Genomic DNA, 21,969 nt, shown 5'->3' with positions numbered 1-21,969 from the left:
GTGGTGGACATTTGTATTGGAAGTCAACTGCTGATAAAATCCTAAGAGCTGGTTTTTATTGGCCCTCCCTATTTGCTGATGTAAAGAAATTTGTAGTTTCTTGCCATAAATGTCAAATCTTAGAAAGCCTAAAACCCATTTCCACTGAAAGACCATTTTAACAATGGGGTTTAGATTTCATTGGAGAAATTCACCCTCCCTCTTTTGGCCAACATAAGTGGATTTTAACTGCCACAAATTACTTCACCAAGTGGATAGAAGCCATCCCTTGTAGGCAAGCCAATGACTCAGTCATCATGCAATTCTTAGAAACCAATATCCTATCTAGATTTGGCTGTCCAGAAAAGATAATAACTAACAATGCTGATGCCTTTAAATCCAAAAGAATGATCAATTTTTGCCACAAATACCATATTACCTTAGGTCACTCCACAACCTATTACCCTCAAGGTAATGGTCTAGCTGAGTCATCCAATAAAAGCTTGATCAACATCATAAAGAAAGTATTGGAGGAAAACAAGAAGAACTGGCACAAAAAGCTTATTAATGCACTATGGGCAGACAGGTTAACTACAAAAAGATCTATTGGAACAAGCCCCTATGAGTTGGTTTATGGCATGGAGGCTGTATTCCCTTCATCCTTAGGAATCCCTGTAATAAAATTGCTGCAAGAAACACAGGCAGAACCCAATCATATTCAAAGAAGAATTAATCAAACAATTCATTTACAGCAGATTAGAGAAGAAGTGTATCAAAGATCTCAAATTCTACAAGAGAAACTTAAGAAGATTTTTGACAAAAGGACAAAGGCTGAGGATTTTTTCATAGGAGACAAAGTGCTGAAATGGGATTCCAGAAGGGAAGATAAAGGGAAACATGGCAAATTTGATTTCCTATGGAAGGGACCTTTTGCTATTCAGGCTGTACAAGGAAACAACACCTACTTTTTGAGAAGCCTGGATGGTACAAAAGCAGGAGAAGGGACAATCAATGGTCAAATGCTCAAACATTATTTTGACCCACTTTGTTAAGGTGTTAGGACTATATTTTGTACATAATATTGTCTATTTCTACAGTTTAATACAACAATAAGATAGGGACTAAGATTCAACAAGTTTTGAGGAAAAGGCAAGAAATTGTGCCATCTTTTTGTATTACATTTTGAGTTTATTAGAAGACTTGGAGAAAAAGACTTGGGGGCTAAAAATCTAATGGCAAACACTCAGACAAACTATTAGAGATAGAGCTGTAATTGTTCAAATCAGCTCATAAGAAATGTGTATATGTTATAAAGATATAGTTTTGTTTGTTTACAACAAAAGAAAATTTCAGATTGCAGCAAAAATTGAATATAAGGCTATCTGACCTGCTGTTCTTGGCTTTTCACTTGCAAAATCCATCCCCAAGTGGAGCCACTGTTAGGTTCCTATACCAATAGGTGTCATATTTCATGATTGACTGTCGAAATGCCAAATATGATCATCCTTTCCATGCTGCAAAGGTTCCATATTTTCAAAAATCAAAAATTTAAAAAATGAAAAGAGGGTATGCCCTAAAAGAAAAATCAAAGGGCAAAAGAATGAATTGGTGAAAAAAAACAAAGAAAATGAACCCCAAAGAAAATACCAGGAAAGTGTGCTAGTCAAAATGCCACTACTATCCTATTTTTTGCAAAGAAGTTCAGATTGTGCAATTAGTGACTTCTTTCACACTTGATGGATGGCCAATCTGCTCAATCTTGGCCTCCCCATGTTTAAATTTTTTGTTTTAGAAATAGGGAGTGAATTCTGTCCAAACAGTTCAAGCTTGGTAGACCAGTAGTTAGATAGAGGAGTAAGGGTGCTCAACAGCCGAATCTGAGCCCCTGGAAGAGAGAAGGGTAGACTTAGATAGGAGGGTAGTGAAAAGAAAACAAGAGAGAAAGGGTTTGCTAGTTCAAATGCACCCGATAAAAACAGAAGAAAAAATGTTAGGTGTACTAGGCTGGGTAGGCAGTTTTGATGTTGTAGAAGCAAGTTTGTGAGCAGTTTTGTCTCTTTGAATATGATCTATCTCATGGACATCACAGGTACCATAGCAAGGTGGCTACAGAACAACTGAAGCATGACTAATTTCCCCTCTTATTTCTCCAAGAACATTTACTAATTTCCCCTCAAGGACATTGAGATTTTCTCAGTGGTCCTAGTTCACCTCATTTTATGAGAAAGACTAAGTAAAACTTTGTGTTTACTTAGGCAAGGGAAGCCACATTTCTGGTGTAAAACTCCTTTTCTTCCATTTGTGCTAAGTCTCTGAAAATTCATGATTGCAATCCTTTTTATTTCCCTAAAAGCCTAAGTCACTCTTCAAAACTTAGTGTTTTGTGTAAATCTACCTTTCATATTAAGCATCCCTTTCATATTAACATCCTAACTCTATTTATATAACTCCTATGTAAATTTTTCCCCGCCCCTATTATATGTAAAATACACAAAACCCCAAAGTTTATACTATCCCGCCCTGGGCTTATTAAAGCCATATGTTAATATTTAACGGGGGTCCAAGGTTTAACCGAAACCTTGTGGACAACCCTTCCCCACGTGCAAATAACATTGGGATTTATTCAACGTTTGGTTGAATAAATAACCACGCCCGAACGTTTAAACCAAAGTTGCAAACCCCGCGGAACATTACAGAACGTTAAAAATTAACGTGGGTCCCATACTCCATACACCTCCGCCAACTCCACCCCTCCGTCAACCGTCCGATCTGGGCTTTCCCATCGGACGATCCACGTCGATATCGGAAGCCCCCCGATGACCGAACAATAGGCTCTGGGAAATCGACGGTTTTGCTACCGTACACAATCCACGCGTCGCCACCAGGTTTTATCGCGTCCGCTCTGCCCAAAACCGCCATTGCCCAATAAGTGGTGCGATAAAACCATAAACCGCCCCCGCTCCCCGCCACTGATGTCATTACCCACATCGGCTGCCACCTCACCACTGTATCATCCGTCGTGTCTGCCACATCAGCGCCAAGTCAACTCCCGTACCCCCGCTACCCGATAAAGATGACGTCATGTTGATGTCACCCGACCATAGCGTGCCAAAAACCCGCCAAAATCAAATTTTTGTCAAAAAGCCGTTAAAACATCATTTTTCATCCATTTCTCTTTGTTTCTTCTGCGTGGCTTCTGCATGGTTTTTACGTTCAAAATGCCATTTCCACTGTACAGTTCGTCACCCAGTGAAATTCGCTCCACAGCTCGGCCCCTCAACTCGATCTGCAGCCCACATTTTGCACAGAGCGCCCATTTGAAGCAGGTATTTATTCAATTGCCCCGAACCCTGTGTATTTCTAGTTTTTCTCTGAGTTTAAATCCGTGAAACCAAAAATTGCACAAATCTAGTCTACAGCTCTTGAGAAATATACCACAACCCTCCCTGTTTTTAACATTATTTCCACAAAGCAGCCTATTTTATCCATTTTTCGCAGTAAACCAGACTTCCACAACTAAAAACACAGTGCCGCTTTCGAACCTGCACACTATAACCTTTGTTTTTATCCATTTTACTGAAGAAATTCCTCAAAGTCCATCTCCCTCTGCAATTTCGCCCATTTAGCTAAAATTCAAGCCTATTTCGGCCTGCAAATTCTCTGAGAAACCCCCACAAATTGTCATTCTACCTACTGTTGCTGCAAAAGCCTTAACTACAAGTTGAAAAGTCATAAGATAATTTGAAAAAATGGAGGCTCCAGTGGCCCTGAATGTTGCCCCCTTGAATGCACCACACAAGGAATTGGAATGGCCGCCCCTTGCTGACAGGGATTTCCAAATTAAGGATATGATGGGTGACAGGCCTCACCTTCAAGGTTTTTGCGAAATTAGGAATAGCTACAGAAGTAATACTGATGTCTTTGGAATTTGGGAATCCAACATTCCCATTTACTACCTCCCTTCAGTAAATGTGCTTCCTGATCTCATCCATTTATGGTGTGCAAATTATGATCCCACTCAAAGAGCAGTTTTGGCTCCATCTGGGACTGTCCTCTTCTATATTACTCCTCAATCCATAAATGAGATGCTGCATTTTAAGCCAACTTAGCCTCTGGTTCCTCTCACCATGGAATTCTTGCTCGACCTAGGTGCCAAATTGCCCAGTTCAGAGATAACCAGAATAGCTCAATTATTCATGAGACCAGAAAGCCAGCCCAGGCAGCCACCTCCTTTTAATCAGGTTTGGTTCAATGAAGCTGGAATATTCATTACTGATATGATTTCCTACATCTTGGGATTCAAAACTAGTGAGCATATTGATGAAAATGTCTTAGTGTTGATGTCCATATTTACTCTAGGACAGCCCCCTGCTGTCAAATATGATTATGCCACCTTCATAGCCAATAAAATCCATGAGCAATTCATGAGCCTGGACAGAGAAAGAGTGTTCAAATACACATCCTACATATATCATTTGCTGCTGTACAATCAACCTGATAGTTTCCAAATTCCTTTTAGAAATTTGGATCTCAAAGGAGAAAGGAGGTCTGTAATTTTCTTGACCTCAATATTCCATGAAGTCCATAACTCTCCTTATACATATTGTGAGTTCATTGACCTGTTCATATATCTAGCCACCTCTTTATTGATTACAACTCCTCCTGCCAGGCACTCTGATGAAATGCAGAAAATTTTGCATCTCTCAAAAGACTACAGTATTCGTGACTGGTACTTTTACCAAAATCACATAGAGATCCGGATTTATGGCTGTGAATTATCCCCCTACAAGCTGCCAAAGTATGTCCCTATGAGACTGTTTGCCCTGGAATACTTTAGGCAATTTATTAGTTCAGATTTGACTCATTTCTATGGTGTTAGAAAAAAGGCACAGCTCAAAATAAGAAATCAATTGGGCCCTTTTATCTTCAACGAAAGGGAAGCCTGGGAGGAGGAAGATAAGATTTTAAGGGATCAACTTTTGCTGAAACAAAGCTTTTATTGGGCACCATATGACCCTAAACATTTCATAAGTTATATGAAAGTGAAAAATAAGCTTACAGCATATGTTCACCACAAAATCCCCGAAATTCAACAATATGCTAACTAACAAGAATGGGTAGAAGGCACATTAGTTGAAGAGATTACTGAAGAAGAAAAATTGGAAAAAGCCATGAAAGAGCTTGAAAAAACGCTTGACCTGGACTCTTTTGGGCAGGTACCCTGCAAGCAGCCCCAGCACATAGGAGGTAATACATCTTTTGCAGGGACTTCAAAGCAGCCCACACAAAAAGCTAGCACAGGGTTAGCAAAGGGAAAAGAGGTAATAGGTGCAGAACAAGAGACAATGATAGACCAGCCAGCTACATCAAAAGAACAAGGCCAAGGGCAGGTCCCCCCAGCACAAAGAAAGGCCCCAGAAATCCCTATACTACAAACTCCTCTAAATGAGGAGAGAGGCAAGAAAAGGGATAGGCAAGAAGACACACCGATCAACGGTCCTGAAGACCAACCAGGTGAAAAAAGGCAGAGATTGAACCCCATTCAGAGGAGGAATTCATTCAGGAGATCACAGACAGTCCAAGGGAAAAAAAGAGCAGTCAGCCAGGATACATCTCCAGTCACAGAAACATTGGCTAGTTCACACAGGCAGGAGATTGGAAGACAACATAGTGTGGAATTCTCTTCTGCCAGGTAGCAAAGTAAGCAAGGCTTAGACATTAAGAGAACATTCATTGAAATAAAAGCAAAGAATGAGCCAATAAGAATTCAACTTTACAATCACTTGCTGAAGATGGCACCCACAAATCAACAAAGGTTAATGTCAGCATATGACATCCAAGAAGGGAAAATGATCCTGTGTCACTTCAAGCCCAAAATGCTACAGCCACAGATAGCTGCTGATTACATCAGGACTAATCTAGAAGTATTAGCCAAGGATATCCAGCCAATGGACCAAATTGAATTACATAATCAAACTGGGGAAATGGTATACTCCACATTGGCAAATAAGGCATTGATGGCCCAAAAATTGCAGAATTCTTTGAATAATAATTCTGCTCAATTGGAATTGGAAAATGCTTCCTCTTTGGCTAAGGATAACGAAATTAAATCCTTAGAAGAAATTATCATAGAGCTGGGACATGATCCCAAGGATCCCAAAGGCATCCAAGCATTAATAAGAAAGAAGGAGGAAGATATTGCAGCTCTCAGGAAGCAGCTTAAGCTGCCCATTACCATGCATCCCAAAACTACAGAGATTGTTGAACAAAAATCACAGGAAGATGCAATGGAACTGCTGATGAAAATGAATGAAAGATTGGCAGAAACAGAGAAGGCATTGGAGGAAGCACTACAAGGAAAACAGGGAGAGTTGGCCTCTCAACCATCTCAAATAGCTCCAATTGTTACAACTGCTCCTTCTACAGTCACAACAGCAGTCCCTCCTACTGACCCGGCATTAATAGCACCAAGCACTTCAACAACAACAACAGTAGGCAATAGCACTACTATGTCTACTAAAGAACTGATAAAGGCCATGGAGGATCTAAGACTCCAGGTGTCGGAGTTAAAAGGTGCCAAAGAGCAATTGGCAAAATTGGAGGTGAGTTATGATAAATCCAAGATGACTGTAGTTGAAAAAACAAGGGAGGTGAAAGCATTGGAAAACAAAGTAAAGGCATTGGAAAAGGACCTCTTATTAGACAAACCTCTGGCAGAAATTAGGAGCATTCTGTGGGCCAATATTAGCCAATCCATCACTAATATGTGGAAATCAATACAGATAATTCATGAGCAGATTGATTTGGTAGTAGCAGCTCAAGAAGAAATGAAAAAGGCCAGGGATGCATTGGGAAACATGCCCGAACAGGCCAATAGGCTAATATATTTCATGAACACCCACACCAAAGAGGATCTGGCAAAATTGGATATCAGGGACAGGACAAGCACTATTTTAATAATGAAAAGGGTCCTCACCATGAGGAATTTCATACAAAATCTGGAAAGAAAGTGCCAAGAAATGAAAATGGAAATAAATGCTTTCACTCAGAAATTTAGAGTTTTGGAGGTAAAGGATCTACTCAGTTTGTTAACTGATGACTACAGACTAATGTCACATGCAGCCTATCTACACAAATTAAATACATATGTGGATAGTCAAGCTATAGCATCATCGAGTTCTACAGGAGAGAAAGCACTCCCATCTGGACAGAGCCTATATGCCAATTTGGAGAATTTGTTTTTTATTGAACATGAAGTGAGGCATCTTTTCACAGTCCAGCCCACTTTTTTTAGGTACACAGATGCAGATGAAACTCTAATTAAAATGCGCAGGCACCAATTACCAGATAATGAATGGTAGCAGAGTATGCTGGAGATTTTGTAGGCAGATATGAAAGTTTTGTTCATATTCCTAGAACACCATAGATGTTATAAAGTGAAGGAAAGAGCAGATAAAAGATCGCACTGGACAACAGTTAATTGAAGTGCAGGAAAAATCACCCAAGAAAAGCAACGCCAGCAGCGCAGAATTTCACTAATATCCATCAGCCGACTTACTGGGCAAACAATCAATGTATCTCACCAACAAAAATGGCCAACACAACATTTCTTACTTCTGCATTCATTTCTCTCTATTCCCAAGAGCATTTACTGCTTCTGTAGAGTAGGTGAAAGAAGTTATGGCAAGATATTATCTCCTTTGAGATATTTTGTAAAATTTTGTACAAATACCACCCCAAATCTAAGTCTTAGGGGTTGGTGAATATCATTCTGGAACTACTCTGTAAATTTGAGAACCCTTCTGAATAAAGATTGCTGGAATGCTTTGCTGATGAACTCTCTGGTTATGGAATTAATGGTAGAAGAATATGTTGTAGAATTCTTGAATTATCTCCTAGATGAATAAGTCTTTCTAACTCCTGTTTTACTATTTCTGCGTTTTATATATCATCTATGTATCATGTTCTAAATTGCAGGAAAAAAGAATAGCTCAGAATTTACTTCGCTGTACTCTGTGTTCAATTCCTGTTACTTTTTATGTTTTCTTCAAGACTAGCATAGGCAGGAATTCTTAACTGCTCCTTGGTAATATTTACCCACTTTCCCTCTGTTAGCATGGTGAAAGATTCTTAATTGCCTTTCACCCCCTGACTCCATTTCACCTAATTCCAGCTTGAAAATTATTCCATGGTTAATTATCTTGCTCTGTAGTCCCTCCTTTGGTTAAAGAAACCATACCCAGAAATTTATTTTCATTGAATCCATTAACCCAATGGTCTGAACTTCTCTTACTTTGCAGCCCTGTTCTATTGAATGTCACCATCCAAAAATCAAACAAATACCTGCACTTCATAGCTAGCCTAATATATAGCAAAACAAAGCTAAATCATAAAGAGAGAGCCCTCTCTAGCTGCAGATTAGCTAGAATCTGCATCTAAAAGATTGGTTAGTGGTTACCTCGGACATATTCCCTTTTCTCACTGCTTTTTGGGAACAACCTGAGTGTTAACAGAACATAAAATTCCATTAAAACTAGAGGCAAAACCATTCAAACAAAAATTAAGGAGAATTAATCCTATCCTTCTTCCTGTAATTGAAAAGGAAACTAAGAAGCTACTGGATGCTAAAATAATACTTCCATTAAGATATTATGATTGGGTAGCCAATCTAGTTCTAGTGAGAAAAAATAATGGTGAAATTAGATTATGTGTGGATTTTAGGAATTTGAATAAATATTCCCTGAAAGACAATTATCCATTACCTAAGATGGATCAATTACTTTAGAAAGTTTCAGGAGCCCATAGAATTTCCATGCTAGATGGTTTTTCTGGATATAATCAGATTATGTTTAGTCCAGAGGATAGATAAAAAGCTGCATTCACTACTCCATGGTGCACATTCATGTATGCCTATATGCCTTTTGGGTTAAATAATGCTGGAGCCACATTTCAACATGCTATGGACCTAGCATTTGTAGGTAAGACCAAAAAATTGTTGTTATTTATTTGGATGATTTAATTGTTTTTTCCAATTCTGATGAAAATCTTTTGAAGCATTTAAGAAAGGTATCTGAGGTATAGAATCAATAGAGGGTCACTCAATATGAAGTGGATCCATAGTCCCAGAAGCAGATTTATCCTTGGATGTTTCAGCTTCACCATAATCATGTGACCGCGTGGCCACACTAACGTAAGAACCCATCATGAAAACATTTGAGGAATTGTCCGCTTCTTGGTTGCCCCCTGCAGAGGTACCAGGACTCGAGTTCGTGCCAGCAAGTAGCTGTTTCCCTTGGGGAAAAGGGTTGGTTAACACAGCTTGAGAGTTAGAAGTCCCTTGCTGCACTAACAAGTGTTGGGCATCTTGAATTTTGGGGCAGAGATGGGTCAAATGGTCTCCACTGCATAACTTGCATGGAAACTTAACTTTCTTCTTAGACTGTTTTCCACCCTCACCAGCACCATTGCCGGGTTTGTTCGCATCACCCTTCCCATCCCGATTCTTCTTTTTACCTTATCCCTTCTTCTTCCAATCCGAGTTTTTATTCCCTTTGGGGTTAGAAGATTGAATGACATTAACGGAAGAGGGTTGGCAAGATGGAGTAGTAGACAATGTAGCTGGATTGGAAGACACAATTTGTATAGACAACTGCATTCGCATCAATTGATCCAACAATACCATCCACATGCGGGCCTAGCTTTGGTTTGGCTACGTCAACCATGGATCTAGGAGCATCAGGCAAGATTTTCTGAAGAGTCCTAGACTGAGAATAAATCAGTTCTAACTGCTGGGCGTGAAAGATAGCTTGCTCTTCAGAATAAACTCCAGACATAGGAACATCCTTGGAGATCTTGAGTTGTAATGATTTTAAAAACCATTCGAGACAGAATTCAGCTAGAATTTCGGCTTTAATGAGCCTCTTCCTCTGTCTCCATTCCTGGATATGATCTGAAATGTGAGTAGTCGTGTCCTGATGAAAATTGGCCAGAAGTTCTATTCCAGCTCCATAACGGACAAGCAACTGAAAATGGTTTAAGAAAATGTTAGCCAAATCGGCGAAATATGTAAAGTTGCCCCCTGGCAACTCTATATACCACTTAGCCACATTACCAGTCAAGGTGTGTTGAAATAGTCTCAACCTAATCGAATCATCGATGAGGGAGTTCGATGAGCACCATAAATGGAATGTGGTTACATGGTCGCTTGGGTCTTCACCGCCCTTCCCTTCGAATTTTGGAATATCCAATGGAAGTTCGGTTGGGACTAGAGGCCAAGATGGATTGTATCTAATTGGATTGTTCATCAACTTAGTCAGATCTGAAAGATTAAGCATTTCTAGAAAAGGAAGTCTCAGAGGACCTTGGGGATTCCACTTAGATTGGGCAGGGTTCCAAAGTTCTGAAAAGAATGGCCTGGATTTTAAAAGGCACTAGGATGTCTGAAGTAACTGGTAGAACCTACTGAACCAAAAGGTGACCCTTGTGGTCCAGTAAAACTCAGAGTTTGACCAACTCCAGCCGAAAAACCTCCGTAACCGGTGAAGTTTCCCCCTAACGAATTATTGTAAGGAGTCAATAACCCCTGGTAAGGATTCAAAGCACTAGCTAAGGGTGGAAAACTTCAAAATGAATTGACTGAGGAATACGACATATTCCCTTGTTGGCCAAAAAACAAATTCCCAGCTCCTGTGCCACTAACTGCAGGATTAGTCCAACCCTGAAAGGGATTGCTGCCTTAACTCGTGAAAGAAAAAGGCATAGATCCTACCGTCAGATTGGAATGTGGTATATGACCACCTCCAAAAGGAAAACCCTGAAAAGAAGTTGATCCACTCATCATGGTCATGGAGGCAGTTAATGGTACATTAAATGGAGCTGAAGGAATACCCTGAGAGTGCATTCCAAAAGGGAGGAATCCAAAACTGGATGCATTAGCTTGGGAATTTCCACTCGTAGATGAAATGGAAGTAGACCCAAACAAGGATGTGCTAGCAGCAGACCCAAATAAAGATTTATAAGGGAAGGACATAGTTCCTCCCCCTTGTACTGATATAGGAGTCTACATACTTGTAGCACTAGTGGTGGATGCCAGGCTTCCAACGGTGGTCATCGAAGGGATGTGCGTGTGTGGACCTGGACTTGAAGGTCTATGTGTCGGAGTCCCAACGTATAAAAATACGTCTAGATGATCAGAAGGCAGAGGAGAATTCGGAGCTGTAAATGACTCTGAGAGTTCTTCTACTTCAATATTATCCTTCGATTAGAAGAGGACTCGAGAAAGAACTGGGGTGTTCCTCTCTGACTCTATGGTAGTACTAGGCCTATCTTGTACACTAATGCCCCCTGGCGGAGGATCAATCTCCGATGCACCGGCTACCACTGGGTGAAACCCACTTGTAGTATTGCCCCTACGCCTTGTAGGAGAAGGCTCCGGACTTACAGGGGAAAGCCCACGAAGTCTACGGGACTGTCTAAGCAATCGTTCAGCCACTTTGAATTTTTTAATAAGATCTACTTAAAGACTTAAGAAAATTGAAAGCTAGGCCGACTAGGAGCACAAAACACACACTAAAAATTTCCCTAAAAGAATTCAGCAGTCAAACAACTTCCAAGTATTTCTGCTCTGGGTGATTAGGACCGGACACCAAAATACAAGAAAGTGAATAATAAGGGCCTTCCGAAAATAGACTGGGGTAATTACACCCCAGGTCTGCTAGCGAAGGTATCAGAGGAAGTTACGTTGACCTCCAAACAATAGCCTTTGCCGGTGCAAGCCCCCAAGCTTGGCAAGGGTGCCCTCCAGAAGTATAATTGAAAGTGATGCAACGTCAGCCTTAGGTGCCACGGAATTCCCCTCCATAGCCACCTATGTAGATCCATAAGATAGGAAACTAAAGATACCAAATCATATCTGAAGCCAGGCGGAACAGTTGTGAGGTAAGATTTGACAAGTAGGAGATGGGGTAACTCTCGTCCTTATCTTCAAAAACCCTCATGCTTAACTCCTAGTCATAGAACTTTCCCAGTCTCCCTAACGCTATTGGATTTTCACTCTTTATTCAGACTTCTATGTTTGACAATTTAGAGTGGCCTTGGAGAGTTTACTCTCCACTCGCATAATCCAAGGCCCTAAATAACCTAAAACTTGTTGGTGTACTTATTGACAATATAAAAAGTTCTAGTTTATTTTATTAGCGCTTGATTTTAAGTGGTTGTTCTTTTTAAGTCAAAAGGACAATATGGAAGTGAAACTGATGGTGTTCTTATGACGCAAAAGAAATTAATGAAAAACTAAATTATATGCAATGCACTTGTTTGTTCTTCGATGAAAAGCAGCTTCTACTTGGGTTCTAAGAAACTTTTATTAAAGCAATAAACTTTTTTATTTTCTTTTCTTGTAACATAATTCACACTCACAAAAACTAAAAGACTATTGATGCTCTAATATAGCAAAACTACCCTAATGCAAGGTGTACATGATAATGCAAAAATTCTAGATTACTCTAAAAAGAAAATGAAAGCAATTTGTTTTATAATCCAACTTAAGTGTTTTAAATACAAAATCTTAAACACAAAATATTTCCAAAACAAGAAGGACTAATCCAAAAGATCCAAAATCACTCTCAAAAACCAAAAGAAACCAAACTCAGATAAGGCAAAATAAAGAAAAAACAATGTTTTTGAAGGACTTTTCTTTTTCAAAAAATCAATAAAAGCAACTTTTCAAAAGTACTCAAAATGATACCAAAGACTCAAAGACCAAAAGAAAATCACAAGGAAACTTTCCAAGTTGTCAATTCAACACGAATGAAAACTTAACAAAATACATGTTTCAAGATGCATTAGACGATCCAAAAGCAACAAAAAGAGGTTTTGAGAAACTGATCAAGGAATCAAGAAAGACGCGCTTTCAAATTCATTAACAAGAAACTTTCGAAAAGCAAGAAAAAGTGAATGGCCGCAAAATTGACGGGAATCCAAGCAAGAAAACCATAAAAATGAAGTTTGACACAAAGATTGCAAGCAATATTCTGTTTCGGAAGACTAGAACAATCAAGAACCTCTACAAGAATCCTTGTGTGTTCAAACACAAGTGATGAAACTCACTGTAAAGAAAACCGAGACCAAAAACTATTCAAAGCAAGAGATAATTTGAAATAGTAAGCTCACTAAAAAACTAAAATCTGAAAACAAAAACTGACCACTCAAGAAGCACACAGGCTAAGAAACAAATCTTTCCAGATAAAAAGACTTGAAAAAACTATGTAAAATAAATGTATATGCGACTGTGTATCTACACAGCTACGTGTACACACGCTTCAACCAAAATAAACCTGCATATATGCGGTTTCAGTTAGAGAAACTAGTGTGTATATGATTTTGTAACCTGACAAAGGTGTGTATATAAAGGTTTACACGAAAAACAAAAAATGAGGCCTGATGAAACAAATTAGACTTGAAGTCTGAGTTCCTACAGGATCAGGCAGTACAATCACAGCAAGCAAACTGAAAGCTGAGCCCTGATTGGCACTAAATAAACCAAACTGAGAACAACAATATTGTTGTCGCCAGCGGAGTCGCCAATTGTGTCAAGGGATAAAGTCCCCTAGGGCTTTGGGTCAGAACCCTAGTAGAGCAGGAGTAATCTATAGCAAGAAACAAGCATACAACTCAGGAAAAATGCTTAAACGAACAAACTATGCTAGGATTTACATACCTGGGGGTCCTTCGTTTGGGTAGTTCCAGCCAGGGTCCAAACCCTCTACAACTCCTTAGGATCTTTGAACCTACAAAAAAACCAATTCAAAGACACATAACAGCATATAGATAGAGAATTATAGTGAAATCAACTTTATAACATATAAGTAGATGGTTAGTTATACATTGAAATAGTCATTCATATATAAACCATAACAATGACATAATATGCATGAACAAAGTTGATATCAAGAACAAGATAGTGTTTCTTTTTATTGCAAATAACTATAATAAAACATAGAAAGAGTTCACCTGAGTCTTCCTCTTCCGGCTCCAAGCAGAACCGTCCTCCAGGTCCATCTAGTCCCAGTCTTGAAAAGGCTTCTTCCATAACCAATACAAGGATATCTCCAACAAGTGAAAGGATATCAACTCTCAAGGAAACAAGGGTTTCCTGAACTTGGGGAAGTGCTTGAAGCACAAGGATCTTTAGACTTGGTCAGGGGATAATCTTAGCAGAGTAATTCTCTCATTTCTCTCCTCCTTAAGGCCTTCCCATTGAAGTCTTTTTATACTTCTCCCAAAGTAGTTTTTTAGTTTGGAAATAGTTGGGAACAGTTGGGCCATGGGCACTAATAGGTAATCAACAGGTAAAACCCGTGATCTCCACCCACAATTAAGGAAATTTAAATTTTTTAAAGTGTTTTAACACATATACGCGGGTTGGGTATATACTAACCCACGTGTACACGCGTTTAATACAGGGCAAAGTCGCATACAGGGAGTAAAACATTGTTTTTTAAATATTTGGACCAAGTCTGGAAGGAGGGGTTGCCCTAGGCCATAAATCAAGCATCACAAATACCAAGAGTGATATTTGGAGCTATAACATAGGTGCAGAAAGTTTACGATTTCTCTTAATTCCAAGAAGTCTTTGTTTTCACTCCAAGAAGGAAAACTACTTTGCCACATAATTTATAAAGGAGTAGCCATTGATCCTAAAAGAGTCTCAACAATTCATGCACACATATTACCAAGGAACAAAAAGGAAGTTCAAGCTTTCCTTGGTAAACTTAATTTTTGAAGAAGGTTTATCCCTAATTTTATTGAAATAGTTAAGGACATAAATGATATGCTGAAAAAGAGCCATGAAGTTAAATGTATTGTTATTGCTAGGTATGCATTTTATTAGATTAAAAAGGCCACTGCAAAAGCCCCCATCTTAACCAGTCTAGATTAATCTTAACCTTTCAATGTCTTTTCTTTTGCTTATGAAACTACCTTCGTTGTTGTTCTTTTGCAAAAGAACAAAAATGGAGAGGACCAACCCATTGCATTTTTTAGAAAATTTATGAGAGAAGTTGAGCTAAAGTATGAGATTATTGAAAACAAGGCCTATTCTTTAGTTCTAGATTTGAAATCCTTTAGATTCTATCTCCTCCACTCTTCTATCATTGCCTATGTGCCCAATAGTGTTGTCAAAAATGTTTTAACTCAGCCTGACACTGATGGAAGGCGAGGGAGATGGATAACCAAAATTTTAGAGTATGATATCATCATCAAGACTACAAAGATGGTAAAAGGTCAAGGCCTAGCTAAGCTCTTTTCTGAGTGCAATTGCAATATCTTAGGAATAAATTCAATTTTTGAGAGCCTGATTGAGAAGAATCCACAAGAACCTTCTGAAATCCCAACACAGGAGAATCCACAAGAACCTTTTGCATCATATCAGTAAATTGTGATTCATATTGATGAAATTTGTTTATTATCAGATTGGTACTTTGATATTGTGAAATTTCTTAGAGAATTTGAATGTTCACTTGAATTCAACAAAAATCAATGTAAAACACTGAAGTTGAAGGTTGTAAAGTACTGTATTGTAAATGCAAATATGTATTGGAAGGATCCTCTTAACATCCTTTTACTTTGCCTAATAGAGAATGAGACAGAAGGGATCATTGATGAACTTGATGTAGGAATTTGTGGAGGGCACTATGCTTGGAGGGCTACAACATACAAGATCTTAAGGGAAGGGCTTTATTAGCCTACTCTATTTGCACATGTGGGAGCAAAGGTTAGGAGTTGTAAACAGTGTCAAATGCTTGCTGGAAAGCAGAGATTAACTACTCTCCCATTGGTTTCAGTACTAGTTGAAGCGCCCTTCCTTCATTGGGGATTGGATTTCATTGGTGAAATTCATCCTCCATCAAGAAGTTAGCACAGATAGATATTGATTGCTACAGATTACTTTACCGAATGGGTAGAAGCCATTCCAGTCAGAAATGAAACTGATACTGTTGTTGTCAAGTTTATTGAAGAATATATATTGTCTAGATTTGGATGCCCAAGCAAATAGTGACAGACAATGCACAAGAATTCAACAATACTAAGATGATTGAGTTTTGTCAGAAATATCAGATCGTGTTGCATCATTATACACCATACTATCCACAGGGAAATGGACTGGCAGAGTCCTAAAATAAAATTTTGGTAAAGGTTATAAAGAAAACATTGGAAGATCATAAAAGATGTTGGGATAGTCATATCATTTATACACTTTGTACCAACATGATTTCACCCAAAATATCAACCGGTAAATCCCCTTTTCAACTTGTTTATGGAAAAGAAGCTATATTTCCCACACATTTAGCTTTTCCTGTTATGAAGTTTTTGTAATAGTCAAATGAAGAGCCTGATGACTTATCTCGAAGAATAAATCAGATCATAGAACTAAATGAGGATAGAGATGACGTGCATTACAAGATTAAGAAATATCAGAGTAAAATGAAAAGCTTGATTGATAGGAAATATAAGGAAGAGATTTCAGGGAAGGTGATTTTGTACTAAGATGGGATGCTAGGAGAGAAGAAAAAGGGAAACATGGTAAGTTTGACAACCTTTGGTTGGGTCCTTTTAGCATTGTTGAGGTCATTCTTTAGAATTTGGAGGGAGAGTATTCCTCATTTCCTGTCAATGGGAAGTACTTGAAGCACTACATTCAGTATTGAGAGGTTTCCATTCATTCATCATTGTATTATAATAGAGAGTTTTATTTTACATGTAGTGTGTATTTGTTTCAACAGAGACCCCATTAGCTCTAGCAAAAGACACATGGATCTACAAGTTCTCTACAACTTGCAAGAGGAAGCAGTCCCCAGTTGGAGACGATGTTGTAACATGCTTTACTTTTGATAAGTTAGTTTTTATTTTATAAAATAGGGTATGAAACAAATAAAGAAAAAATGGAAGTATGAAAAAATAGAAAAAAAAGATGAAATAAAACCCCATCAAAAGAAAATCAAGAAAATTGTATAAGTGTGCTTGTTTAAATGCCACTTCATGAAATAAATTGCATTTGTAATAAATAAAGGTTTGTGTGCAGCTTGTTGATATGCCACAACGTTTTCTTCTAATTTGGATCACACTGTTTAAGACAGATCAAATCATTAAAATTTATGTATTAGATTAGTGAATAAGTTACCCAAACAATTGAAACTTGGTTGAACATTAGAAGATAGGATAGAATAGGATAAATAAATGGCCTAATCTGCTCAAAATTTGGACAGGTTGTATTAGATTAGTCTTGATTAGTGAATTATAAAAATAAGGCCTGCTAGTCTAAATGCACCTAAATTAGATTAAATTTTAATTGGCGTAGTGTTGTATTAATCAATCCTAATTGACCAAGACTACAACCATTTAATTATCAACCTAGGGTAGGTATGTTATTTCAATGGAGTTTGCATAGTTGATGGTGATACACTACAACCAAGAGTAAAAATAGAAAATAGTAAAGAATGTCGCTAAATCGATTGCAGAAACTAGCATTCATGCAAAAATAAAAAACACTCTATAGGAATGGAATCACACTTCACATTTACCAAAACAAAGGCATGCCACAAACTGTACTAATAACTACACTAGCTAGTCAACTACCATACTGCTAACCAAATTTGTGTAACAACATATCATAAATCTGGAATTGAAGCATATATATTATACAAATTATAGAGCGATAACAGAAAAACACACAAATACTAAAAGAAAGGAACCAGAATATACAACTGCTCTACCACTGCAGTCCCTGCAAAAGAGGAGGACCCTTCCTCCCTGGTAGGGGCGCAGGAATGAACATGAAATTAGTTAAGAATTCAACTTAGAAACAATAACAACATCCCCATAGTGTCCTTGATATTAAGAATAATTAAAAGTTACAGGATCAAAATAATAGTACTCTCTATGCCGTCCCCCATGCCCAAGGGATTAAGCTTCTCTTATAGAAATTACATACGTAAAAATTAGGAACAAATCAGTCATGAGAATCTCACGATTCTCATGTTGATCATAAAACAAAAATTGTTATAGCTAGTTCCTAAATACAAGCTCTATTCAAATACATCGGTTAAAATCATAACCGTTTGGATCAGTCACTTTCTAAATAGACAATTCCTAACTTCCAATAGCTGTTGCATGGAATAGCACCCACGTCTTTGACAACTATGGTGTAACAACACCTAACGATATAGTAACAGTTTGGGATGTAACAACAACTCTGGATAACAACAACCTTGTAACAACACCCCGGGTGTAACAATAGTAATCTGTAATAGAAACGTGGTGTGACAACAAGGTCTGTAACAACATCGTGGTGTAAGAAAAAGGATTGTCACAACACATAGAGTGTGTTAGGTTCCCATACCAAGGAGTCATAATTTTGAATGACTAAGGTTAAGCCTTATAATATTGTACATACCTTTGCTTTCTGCAAATGTTTTCCATATTAAAAAAAATAAGAAATGTAAAGAGGGTATGTCCTAAAAGAATAATCAAAGGAAAAAAAGAATAAGTAAAGGACGAAAAGAATAACAAAAGGTCAAAAAATTGAAATATATGAACCCCAAAAAAAAGCAAAAGAGACCATGAAAGTGTGCAAGTCAAAATGCCACTCCTATTTACTTTTATACACAATAATGATTGTGTGCAGCTTGTTATTGATGCCACAATCCATGGAAATCAAACTGTTTAATCTTGATTATTCCATGTTTTGAATTTTGTGTTTATAGTTAGAGAATAAACACTAACCGAACAATTTAATCTTGGCAAATCATTAGGTAGGTAGAGAAAATAAAAGGAGCTCATCAGTTTAATCTAATCCCTTGGATGATATAAGGTTAGAATTAGATAGTTTTCTTTTTAAAATAAAAATGATTTGATAAGGGTTTTCTAGCCTAAATGCACCCAAATAAAATGAAGAAAAAAATGGTAGGGTAAGTAAATCAGTAAGTAGAAGAAAGGTTGCAAAAATATCAAGTGATTACACAAAAGCACCTATGTCATGTTTTAAATGCATCTTTCAAACGTGCATAAGTAGTAAACAAAGCAAGGACAATGGTTTACAACTTGGTTTATTTAACATCCCTTCAGTCATTTCACCCCTATACTTACTGATTTCCCACAAGTAAGTTCTAGTACTTTAAATCCTACAAGTCAAAGAGGCTCAGAGCATTTCTCTGACTTTTGGAGGGACCAGAACCTCGGCTTGATGAATTATGGACAAAATGTGTTAGAATCCCCTTCATAAAATTCATCTCCCTTCATTTCCCCTCATTAGCTCAATAAAATACCTTTTCCTAAGGAAAAATTCATTTACCTAGGAAAATTAAAATCCCCCCCACAATTAAAAATATTTCATCCAAAAACCCACAAAATAATTTTATCCTAAGTATTGAAGGTATGAAAAGTGCGTAAATGTTACATGTTACGCTATGCTTAAAGGATATTACCCACTTCGCCCATTTCATGTTAATTTCTAATTTTACTGTATAAATCCCCTATAATTACCTTTTTCCCATATTAATTAAATCCTTTAAATTAATATACCAACCCTTAGTTTTAATAAAAACTATACACTTTACCCTATATCTCAACATAAGTAATTAATCCCATCATTAACATCTCCTATTTCCCTGATTTCGCAATTAATTCCCCCTTGATCAATTAACTCAGGATTAATTCCTATACTAATCCCATATCGCTAAAGATTAAACCTATAGGCCCCACCTCTCAACTCCCGTTCATTTCCTTTGCGTATCTTCTCCACTTGATTACTATTTGATCATCGCCCCCCTCATCTAATGGCCTACATCCATATCGGCCAAAACCGATCACTTACCTTTACCCTCTCGATAAGGCTGTTTTCCCCAACCCATCGAATGCTACGTGTCGCACTCTAAAGCACATTGGGTGACCCCTCCCGAATACTGCATGCACCATAAAATCGGTGCGATGGCCCTCCAATACCGATTCCCCGTTTAACCGAATAAATCGGCAACTGTTCATTTGTAAATGAACCCGCCAAAAAGCCATTGTTTTTCTATAAAAGGCCAAAAAGCCCTCTTTTCGCCCTTTTGACTCATTTTCCCTGTAAAACTAAGAAAACCTTTGCGACTCCTCTGAACGTCGAATTGATCAACAAACCTCCAAATTTGCTTCAGAAGATGCTGCAAATAGGCCAACTGACCTCCCAGTCCATACCAGAACCATACAAACCTCTGCAGCTGCCGCGAACCATCAATTTGAAGCCAATTCGCCCAAATTCTAGGTATTTCACCACAAAATACCACTCCCAGTTCAAATTTGGAAACACTTAGCCTGTTCAGTATGTTCATTAAGTCAAATTAATTGAAAAATACCTTAAGTTTAAAAACACCTGTGGCCAAAACCCTTTGAAATTTCCCAATTTCCATTTTAAACCTTTGAACAAACCCCCAACACCTAATTCAAATCCTCAAGAACTGAATAATGGCTACCCCTATCGCCATGGATGTCTGAACTGTGACGACTCCACATTTAGACCTAGATCACCTTCCCCTAGCTGACAGGGACTTCCAAATAAAAGATACCAGTGCATCAGAGCTCCTGCTCAAAGTTTATTGCTTGAGTAGAGACAACTACTTGAACCATTCAGATGACATTGGCCTCTCAGAGTCAAATTTTCCCAGATATCAGTTGCCCCAAGTGCATGTCTTCCCAGAAATTGTCCACATGTGCCATGCATGCTACGCCCCTAGCCATAGAACTATAATGTCTCATGACCAAAAGATTTTGTTTACCATCCCAACTGAATCCATAAATGAAATGTTACATTTTCAACTAGGACCCAATCTAACCCCACTCTCAATTGGGGATCTAATAGACTAATACACCAAGTTAAATCCATCTAGATTGGCCTAGTTACTCCAAACTTTCATTGTGGAAGAAAAACATATTCCCAAAGATCCCCATCCATATATGTCAACCATCTTCTCTACAAGGGGCAAGTAGATTGTGACCATGATATCATGCATTTTTGGCTACACTACCAGTGAATACATTGATGATCTTATACTTTCCTTCATGTCCATTTATACCCTAGGATAGCCTCCTGATGTTTTGTACAATTTTTCTGAGTTTATAGTTGATAGGATGAATGAGTAGTTTACTAGAATGAGCAATGAAAGAGTGTTTATGTACTCATATTTCCTCTATCTTATGTTCCTGTACTACCAACCAAACAGATTTCCTTTCACTCTCTAGAAGCTTGATACCAAAGGCCAACCTAGGTCTGTCATTTTTTGGACCCCATTATTCCACAATTTTGGATCACTGTATATTTATTCAGGTTTTATAGACTCTCTTGTACATCTAGCCATGGCTATGCTTATAGGAAATCCTGCACCTAGGATAAGTCCAGAGATAAAAAGGGTCCTCCATCTATCGAAACAATCCAAATTGGGAGATTGGTAACTATACCAAAACCACACAGAGATAAGGATCTATGGGTGCCAGCTTTCACCATATAAACTACCCAAATAACCCCCCATGAGGCTATTTTCTTTGGAGTATTATAGGAAAATAATGAAATCAGATGAAGTAAATTTTGTTTCAGCCAAGAAGAAAACCGAGTTTAAATTCAAAGATCAACTGGGCCCTTTCATCTGTAATTCAAGAGAAGAAGGGGAGGAAGCAGATTGCATATTGCAAGAAATAAAATTCCAAAAGAGTTTCATGTGGAGATAAGACCCTTAGGGATTCATGACCAGACTTAGGAAAAAGGCCAAATTAGGGCCTTACATTCATGACCAAATACCTGAAATAGAAGCTTATGCCAATCAGTCAGAGTGGTTGGAGAACACTCTTATAGATAGAGATAGTACAAAGGTAGACATTGAGAATACCTTAATTGATTTAGAGAGGCAACTTGATGAGAGCTCATTTCTATAGGTGCCAGGATAGCAAGAAGCCACCATGAGT

Source organism: Pinus tabuliformis, chromosome 9 (assembly GCF_031772625.1).
Source record: "Pinus tabuliformis cultivar Carrire ecotype Pingquan chromosome 9, CPIR1, whole genome shotgun sequence".
In the NCBI taxonomy this organism is placed as follows: Eukaryota; Viridiplantae; Streptophyta; class Pinopsida; order Pinales; family Pinaceae; genus Pinus; species Pinus tabuliformis.
Note: the sequence above shows the minus strand (reverse complement) of the source record.